The following is an 8,197-nucleotide window of genomic DNA, read 5'->3' as shown; positions in this document are numbered from 1 at the left end:
TTTTTTTTTAAAGAGGACAAGAGCGGTGAGGTCTATTGCAATAGTTTAATTTTTCTATCGAGAAAAAGTTATTTCGCAATACATTTCGTTATATCGCCCAGCTCTACTTATACCCCCGACTGAGTTTACTGATGTTGTGGAATAGGGCTGTTCGATATAATGATATATATCGGATGACGATATAAAAATATCTATTGTTTCATTTTATGCTATTGTTTGTTTCGTGGCGTCGCAAAATAAACTGTTCATGGCAATATTTTTTCATCGTTTTGATGGTCACTGTAGTGGCTATCTTAATTTCTTAAAAAGCGATTTCCATCTCTCATACGATCTATGGTTTAACAGCACACAGGATGAATACCCAAGGCCAGGGTTGGCATTAACGTAACTCTTCATACAAAGAAAGGGAAGAAAGTTGCTTTCTACAGCTGGAGTTTGACTAACATCGACAGACATCTATACAGTATGACGGAAGGGCATTTGAAATTGTATGTTTTTTTTTCCTTTATAAGTCAAACCACCTTTAAAAAATATTATAATTAGTTGTTTACTGTTCAGGCTGAGCTTGAACACAAAACCTCCTACCAAAATATAATTATTAAGAAACTGCATAAATTGTATTAAATTATATGTTAGACAAAGAGTTGTGTTGGTGAGATCAATATTAGTTCCAAGGTGGAGTTTGTGCCTAATGAAGTAACCAATGACTGTATCTGCACCAACTCTAAGTTTATTCCAGTACCAAAGCTCTTTATAATCACCATTTCACAGAACTTGATACTGTGTAAATAAAAGTTAAACAGGTTAAAGAGTACTGTTTAAATAAATAAATGTGTACTTTTAAAATAAATGAATTTAAAGTTTAAATAAATATAAATAAAAACATAATACAATGATTTATAAATTATTTAAACCCGATATTTAATAGATAACAACACAAAGACATCATATCAAATGTTCTAAGAAGCATTTTTGAAAATGCATCCAAATTTGAGGTCAGCAACACTTCAGAAAAGTTAGAAGCGAATGTTTTTTGCTACTGTGTTACATCACCTCTGTTAACCATATTCCCTTTGGAAAATTATATAGTTTTAAAAGTGAGTATTTCATTCTTGATTGATACAGGATTTCAGCAGATAAACAGTTTGTGCCTTCACTTTCATATTTTTCATTTCATAAAAATCTAACTGTTTTTATTGTGAGCCAGATCTGAGGAGCGTACTATGAAGCAAGATTAATGGATAGCAATAAAAAACTTAAAGTCTGAGTTTTGTGTGTCACAAAGGAGACTCTCGTTTAACTTTGCTATATCACCATGGTAAATTATGCTGAACAAATAACCGGCGCAGGTTATATCCAGAGTTTCGGTTTAATAATTGACTAGCTGCACCACATTTTTACTGATTCTTTTATGTATAGCATGTTTTAAGTGCAATTCAGCTTGTTTGCAGGGCAAATACATTTTATATGTGGAAGTTCTTAAGCTGCATGTCTGTGAAGATTCTCAGTCATCCAGGTCATCGTAGTCTGCGTAGTCTAAAGAAGTCCAGATGCTTTTCTTTCCAAGCTTTTTAAGCTGTAACTTACTAAAAAGCACAAAAAAGCCAAGCTGTAAAGTTAGAGCAGCTCAAACTGTTTATCATATTGTCATTTGGAATGTGCATGTATTTGGTAATATGGAAAATGTATACATATTTTTATATTTGATTCTAACCTGCTGCCAAGCCACTTTTATATTGCTAGAATTGGAGCTACAAAACAAAGACCTCACAGTAAGAATGCATATTGTATCAATAAAATTAATTTTACTTTAATCAGCTAATAGTCAGCATATTAATAATAATTATGAAACTTTAAATGAATCCCGTTTACAGTTTCAGATATCTAAAGTACAGCTTTTATGTTAGAAATAAACAAAGAGTGTACTGAATGTTATATTCCAAGGTTAATGATTTTCAGCAGCCTTAATGTAATTGTACTGTTAACTGTAACAGTTTTGCATTCTATTGTTATGTTCACTGTGTTCTTTATCGTTAACAGATTTAGACTTTTTAGATTCACCATTTTATCATCATCAACTGATCACATCTGATTGGAGCAGGCGACACTCATAGGGATCATTTGTTTGCGGAAGAGCGTGAAATGCCCCTTTTTAATGTGAACATGCCGAGATCCTGAAGCAGAAAGCCTGGCTTAACAGAGAAGAGCAATAGTTTTTGTCAAGCCAGTTAATGCAAAAAAAAAAAAAAAAAAAAAAAAAAAACACAAACAAACACCTCTGGGCTGCTGACAGTCTGCTGTGGCACGCCTGTTTTGTTTTTTTTCTTCTTCCCCTTAACTACAGGTCCAGGCTAATGAAGGATTCCGTTTCCATGATTTCCAAAAAAGGATTAGCAATTTTAACTGGTTAGAGAGCAGGCCAGTTTCCACTTTACTTAAGTCCATCCCAACTGAACCCAAAGATGGTGACAGGGGTCCTGGATCTTGTTTATGTATACGTTTTCCTGCATGTTACAGTTGAAACTTGCATTTGTACATTGAGCAAAAATCCTGTGGTTCTCAGAGATGTTCCTAAGCACATGCACTAGTTTCCGTTTTTAATGCTGCGTTGCCCAAGGGCCAGTAGATCACAAGCATTCAATACTGGTTCTCTGTATTAGACCCTGTGTACAGAGATTTCTCAGAATTTTCTGATAATATGTAAAATAGGTTTGGGGGGGGGCGCATTTAAAAACAATCTATAGTTTTCCCTGTTCGAACATTTTATTAAATGTCTTATTTGCATCAAATTTATTACAAATAAGAATTTACAGTTTCAGTATTTGATCATCTGCCTTTGGTTTATTTTCACACAAACACATATTAAATAATTTACAAATCATTGCAATCTCTCTTTTATTTACATGTTATAAAAACAAAAGTTTTAACTGATACCGTCACAGAGATATTATTTCAAGAAAATGTCAATTTCTGGAGCTTTATTTGGCAGGAAACCTCTTAGTCTTGTTACACTGAGCTGTGTTTGTGTCATTTGTTAAACAGATTAAAAACAATATGTTGGAATGCAATACAATGTAAAATCACTACTAAACAGTTGATTTATAGTTGAACTGACACCACTCTGAATGTGAACAAAAAAAAATGAGCATTAAAATCTTCAGAATACAGAATGTGTGGCACAGTATTACATTAAACTGTGTAGGTGTGCCTAATAAAGTGGAGAGGGAATGGAAAGGTCACAGATTATCAGTACATATCTGGATTTATTATTAAATAATACAATGGTTCAGGTTTTTCTGATCACTGAAGTAGACGAACGCACTTTTATTTGGTTTAGATGGAGAAAAAGCTCTTGCAGAATATGTTCTAACACTGAGCATGCAGTTCTCTACAACAGGTGGCTCTTTTAGAGCTTTCCTTGTGAGAACTGTCTGCCTGTTACCTTAACTAACATTTTTTTAAGTTAATATTTTTTTTCTATGACAAAGCAATATCTGTTTAAAGACTGTCAATTTTTGGTCACAAATAAATAAATCTAAAAATAACCATTAGCAAGGTAATGGTGTGATCTAACAGGAAGGAAAGATGTTCAATACTACTATTCAACTTTCAGTTATTCTGACCTCGGTGCCAACTGATGTCAGCAGCTGTAAAAATTCCCATGGAGTCAACATCCGGCATCGGTATGAGAATAATAGCACAGAAGATTCTTAACTATTTATATAAATTTATGTAATTAAGTTGAGCTTTGTGTACTACAGTGTACACAAATGTACACTGCTTGAACTGTCAGCTGTCTCAACAACTGAGAAAAGGGGAAAAGAGAAAAGAAAAGTTTTTTTCATTCCCTCTGCTTTCTCAATGATGGAGTTAAAGAAACGCGGCAGTTCTGCAAGTCAAAATTAAAAAGCCTGTCTACTTGTCCAGGATAGGTGTACAAGTAGGCAGACAGGCGCATTCAGGCCAGAGTTTTCAAATAGCCTACATGTCTTTTTCCTCCCACAGTCAAAAGACATGCATCCTTTATCTTTTGGCTGTAGCACACCAAAACAAGGCCAACATGCAAATACTGGGTCACCATGCCTCCTGGTGACCAAAGTGAGTCATACTGCAAACCACCAAAGAAAATCCTGAGAATTGACAATGCAACTTTTCAGCTCTCACAAACTGACTGAATTAAACTAAATGCATTCCTAGCAACAGATAGGAGCAGTTATTTATGTCAAATACAAAGGACTACTTCCAGCCTTACACCATACCAACTGGTAAGGGAAAACATCCTGTACATATGCTGGACTTGCATTTATAGAAGTCTTTTCTAGTCTTACTGACCACTCAAAGCACTCTACACCACAAGCCACATTCACAACCTTAGTCTTCCAGACTGGACAGTAGAGTCAGAACAGATTGGGTAAAAACAATTTAAGAGTTTCCACTTATCCTACACATAAACATTCTTTGCAACACTATTAATCTCCAAGTCATTGTAATAGGGATTATCTTTTAGTACCCTTTGTCTGTGCACCTGGCCAGGTGAAAATGTAGGGATTTAGGGACAACACTTTCACTTAATGACTCAGTGTGCTTGCATGACTCATTATGTCCCCGAATACACACCTGGCTGTTATAGCTACAAATGTTTCATAAGGGGCTATGAGGCTAACAAACTAGCTTTTATCAAAGCTCTTTGAGGTTTTGGCTATAATGAATGCTAGCAGACGCATAGGCTAGCGCACAGCTAGCATGAATGTTGCAAGGCACTGGATTGCCACAAGTTGGGAGGGCTAGCTAGGAGGGAAAAAAATAAGTTCCCGGCGAGTAAAAAGCCGACTTGGGGCGAAAAGCACAAAACACACACCGGACACACCGACAGAGAAAAGGATACACTGTGTCCCATTTCATGTTAGCCCCCGTAGCTACCGCGCTAGCTTTCTCCGCTAGCTCTGTAATGTCACTGCATCGCTGTTGTAAATACATTATAACAGCCCTCTCCTTACACGTGTGGAGAGCCTCTAAAACTCCTTCTCGGGGACATCTCTCCACCGAAAAAACCTCCCCAGCGAGCTGCTCACCTGCTCCGGACACCGGACACACGCTCTCACCGGCGAGACATCCCCCCGGTTAGCCCGAAAAACACTGGCGCTTTTTATTTCCAAGGACACAAAATCGCCATGACAGTTTAGAAAAATGCATAAAAAATTAGCAGGCAGAGGAGGGAGGGGAGAGAGAGAGAGGGAGAGAGAGATGAGGAGGGGAGGGGAGGGGAGAGGAGAGGAGGGGAGGGTGAGGAGGAGAGGAGGGAGGAGGGAGGAGAGAAGGGAAGAGGGAGGAGGAGGAGGAGGGAGGGAGAATAGAGGAACTCCACGCAATATCTATTTAATCCACATAAAGCTACCAGCTCCACGGAGTTCATTCAGTCTGGATGCTGGAGTTCTGCACTGCCAGTCTAGACACAGCCACGCGCACGCACGTTCACAAAGACAAGCCGCATCCTAAGTCAAAGGGCGCTTCTTACCTAAAATGGCCACTGCAGCAGCCAAAACACAAACAGCATTTTATTTGGTGGAAGTTTAGCAGCAGCGGCGGCGGTGTGGCTGCTGCAGCCAGCCTAACCTTACCACTTTGATCCAGTAGCAGCTCAGCGTTTCACATTTTTCCATTGGCTGCAGCCTAGCGCAGCTGGCTCCATGCATATTTCCATTGGCCCCGCAGCTGTCAAGCAAGCAAAAACGAGCCACTCTCTCCCGGGTTTGTCTGAGAGCTATCGCGGCAGCCCCAGGCAACACCATTGTGTATTGTGTGTATTTTCCACCCTTCCTGCTGATTCGCATAGATGTCAGCCTCATGCCCACTGCCTCTTGCTTTTTTTTTAGGTGGTGGTGGTGTTGTGTTGTTGTCCTTACCGCAGATTTGCCGGGAAATCCTTCTCGTACCGGGAGAAGCTTCCCACCGCACCGACCGGCTGCCTCCTGCTGCTGTCATTGAAGGAATGAAAAAAACAAGAGGGGAGCGTTCAGTTTTCAACCCCCCCGATGCAACAAAACGAAGGGGTTTACATTTCTCCTCTGCTGGCTGCATCCACCAATCATGTCGCTTTTTACTCCTCCATCATTACCGGGTTTGAAGGGCGGAAGAAAAGAAATAAGACATTCCACGTCTTTTGCAGATCGGGTTGCGTTTCCCGGATGTTGAGCTTCGTTGCTGGACTTAAATTGCTGTTTGTGAGATGCAGGATGTATCAGATGTTAACTTTTGCCTTTTTAGGGATCTGTTTCGCTAGAAGGCTGATCCGAGTGTGTCTTCTGAGAAGACTTGGAACCTCTCTTTGTTTCCAGCTTCACCTGGAGTGCGCTGACTTTTAGCATCACCAGCCCGTTACCTTCTTCCATTATTCTCCAGCTAAACACGCTTTTTATGATACACAATAAACTTTTATTCAGAGCCTATTCAATCCCTTGTAGCTGTGTGTGTCAGGAACTTCTGACTTCAAAGAGACACATCACAAATTTATAGTCACATGTTGACATTTGGGACTTAAAGTTTGACTTTGTTCAAAATACTATGACCCCATCTTAAACTCTTTTTTTCTTTAACTTTCAACCATACTACGCAATCTTCATTATTGATTATCACTGACCCTTTACTTACTCATCCTAGGTGGCTTAAAAGCTAAAAAAAAAAAAAAAAAAAAGATTCCCTGTGCTGATTCTGTTATAGTTATAGTTACTGTGTGTAAATATGTTTGAGTCCATTATTGTTACATGTGCACTATAGCATCTACATTTTCATCAGTATTTCAAGCAGAGGTGTTGGGGAATAAACTATTTGTACGTATTAACAGTTTACCTCAAACACATTTTTAAACTTGCTTTTAAACAAACAATAAAACAATTATCTAGACAAATGTGTTTATGTTTTTTCCTTCCTTTTAATAATGAAACCGTATGTATCAAACCTAATTTTGAACATTTAAAATCCCATATTGTATCAAAGTTACATTTACAAATATCAACATATTTCTTGTCAAATTACTGCCATCTATAGTTGTGCTATAATCCTGAACTTTCCTCTGAACTCTGTTGTTCAAACTTGACTTATTAAGATGAATTAAAAAATAAATTGCTTTACCATTTATTTTTAGGTGCACACATAATTGATTAATAGTTTATATTCAAGAGCACTCGTTATTTTATCTTTTCTTTTTTATCTTTTTTTGATGAAATGGAGCTGGAGATGGGTGGGGTGGATGGTGGGTGTATAAAGTACACACATTCACAGTTGGGCAATAGAAGATTTGAGTATTGGTTAAATGTAAGTGCATAAATTCTGCGTTGAAACACTGGATTTTTCCTTCATTATACCAGACCACTGTGTCTCCATGTCTATATATGACAAAACAATGGTTCAGTAATGCTGTAATCATACACTGAATACTTTGCAGTGCAGTCAGACATTCTGTAAGACCGTCCTTTGAATTATAATTTATATAAATGTGCTTTTTAAAACTTCACACTTAATGTTAGTCCAGGTTGCTATGAATGAACATGCAGATGTATTGAGTTCAAAACCTTTAACTTCACTGACAAGATCTTAACATTGCGTGTGAGGAGACAAGTCTAAAAACTTGAATTTTACGATGAGGACATGGGTGAAAGCTTCTGAAATACCCTGAGCTGGACCCTACTTTGCCAAAAGTTAAAAATAGTTTAGTTAAAAAGTCAAATATTCTTACTTTTATTAACAAACACTAATTCACCATTGTTCTCGATGATATTTTCAGTGAGAAACCAGACCTGTGTTATTCTGCCTTTGCGAGACAAATCTGCTTGAGTTGAAATTACAAGTTCTTGAATGCAATTAATGTTTTTTTTAATTAAAGTGTAGCAGCAAGCATATAATGATAATGATAGTGCTTCATGAGCATCACAGAATTTCTGAGTGCTGAGATTTAAAATTTTCAAACGCTTTTTTCTTCTTTAAATGTGAAGGTGCTGAGATGCAAAATCATCTTGTCTGCAGCACCTTTGACACGCCAAAAACAAAGTGCTGTTTTGTCTGAGTTAAATGCCTGATGTTACTGAGATAACAGCTTAAAGTATTTTCTCTGTTGCATACTTTACAACCTCTGTACAGTAAGTGAGGTTAACACTGTTGCAGGTACACTCCTTGGAGACCCTCCTGGAAGAAAAATCTCACA

The 8,197-nt window shown here is 37.7% G+C and overlaps 1 protein-coding gene across 1 annotated transcript in view; it reads right to left on the bottom strand.

The window, feature by feature from the left end:
* The window catches only part of chd6 (chromodomain helicase DNA binding protein 6), a 96,882-nt gene extending 89,989 nt beyond the window's left edge, over window positions 1-6,893 (bottom strand). Inside the window, exon 1 of the mRNA XM_013915025.1 lies at window positions 5,904-6,893. The gene's annotated coding sequence lies outside the window, so the exon portion shown is untranslated. The remainder of the gene's footprint in view (window positions 1-5,903) is intronic.
* Window positions 6,894-8,197: the final 1,304 nt, after the last annotated feature.

This window comes from Pundamilia nyererei, unplaced genomic scaffold (assembly GCF_000239375.1).
Source record: "Pundamilia nyererei isolate P.nyererei 1_Seehausen unplaced genomic scaffold, PunNye1.0 scaffold00246, whole genome shotgun sequence".
NCBI lineage: Eukaryota > Metazoa > Chordata > Actinopteri > Cichliformes > Cichlidae > Pundamilia > Pundamilia nyererei.
This window is presented reverse-complemented; position numbering and strand designations above follow the sequence as displayed.